The 1,542-nt window shown below is 40.1% G+C and overlaps 1 pseudogene; it reads right to left on the bottom strand.

The window, feature by feature from the left end:
* Positions 1 to 327: 327 nt before the first annotated feature.
* LOC102852321 lies at positions 328 to 1,542 on the bottom strand (annotated as a pseudogene).

The following is a 1,542-nucleotide window of genomic DNA, read 5'->3' as shown; positions in this document are numbered from 1 at the left end:
CTCTAGGTTTGAGTCTGTTCTTCAGTTCCTTGAGCTTAAGAAATGCTGAGCGAGTCCGGCCCTTTTGATTTTCTGACTCTAGTTCCTCGCAAATTTCATTGTAGTATTTTGCTTTGTCATTCCGAGCAGCCTTTTGGAATCTTCTGTTCAGCTCTTTAGTATCTTTTTTTTTAATTCCAGTAGTGTTTTACTCTAGTAGTGTATAAGGATCCGATTTAAAAACAATCCATTATGGTACAGTGTAAACATTCTTGTTTTAAATCTTCATATCTGTCACGTATCCCTTTTTTAAAAAATTCCAGTTTCTCAGGAATATAAAAGTCATCTTCAGAAACCTGGCTGGGGCCTTTCTCCAATTCCTCCAGCCAGCTGAAACACTGCCTGTCTTACTTCATGTGCAAGGCTATCTGCATTTTCTTGGGAGTCAGCTTCTGCATACACACGCACTATATCTTCTGTTCCAGAGGGCCGGACAAAAGCTCAAGAAAGCCTGTACTTCTTCACCAGGCCATCAATTGCCTCCTGTAGGCCTGGGGGTGTAACCGCTTGTCTTTCAGCATCAGTAGTACTTATAACTTGCCTATCTGCAACCTTAACCTTGAGTTGTCTGTTTGGAATATCTGTATAGAGAGCATCCCACTGTTGTACAGTCAGTCCTTTCAGAGCCAAAATTGCTTCAATCACCAGCATGTCAGAAATAGCATCACCAGTTGCCTGGTTAACCAAGTCAACAATGTTTTCAAGAATCATAGCTGCTTTCCTTTTATTATCTTGTAGCTCTTTAGCTAATTGTTTTATCTTCATTTCAGCAACTTTACTAAACAGTACTGTGCCATGTCCATTTGCTTCAAAATACACGCAATATCAAACTCTTGAGCCTTGTGGTGCAAATGTTTCACACCAGTTTTTGTACAAAAGACGGGGACTTTCATAACTTCTTCAAGATACTGTGTTGAACTTCCGTTTGCATATGCAGTTTGTACAATACCAATATTCAAGTTTTCTCCAATCTCCAGCAGAAGCTCTTTAAGAAAAGTGCTAATTAACGTTGCTATTTTATCTCCATCTAGGAGATGAAAATGACCATCAGCATCTCGGTAGTAATACACAATTCTGTCTGCATCTCCATCAAAGGAACAGCACCTTTCATTAGACTTCATTTCCATTCCTTCAGGAGGTTTCTGCTGACATTTCACAAAATCAGCCCCATATAAATGATTGAGTTTCCCCACAGACCCATCATTAAACAAGCGGCTCCTGAGAGAAGTAGTGTTCCATTTCTCTTAGCTTCACGGCACCTATACCATTTGCACAGTCGACCTTAAGTGTTCAAAATTCATCACAACAAGAAGCCTGTTTGGTAAGTTCCACAAAAGCCTTAGCATGTTTCTGATAGTAACCTTCTATTGTTGCCTTTCCATACTGGCCATTGGTATTTCGACAGTACACCATGTAGTGCAGCTGGGGTGTTGTTAGTAAGCCATAATCATGGAACTGAGCTCCCAAAACAATCACACCATCTATTACAGATTGTGCAAGTTT

This window comes from Elephantulus edwardii, unplaced genomic scaffold (assembly GCF_000299155.1).
Source record: "Elephantulus edwardii isolate Elephantulus edwardi_28Jun2011 unplaced genomic scaffold, EleEdw1.0 scaffold00239, whole genome shotgun sequence".
Lineage (NCBI taxonomy): Eukaryota > Metazoa > Chordata > Mammalia > Macroscelidea > Macroscelididae > Elephantulus > Elephantulus edwardii.
The sequence above is the reverse complement of the archived record's forward strand: the minus strand, read 5'-3'. Positions and strand labels throughout refer to the sequence as shown.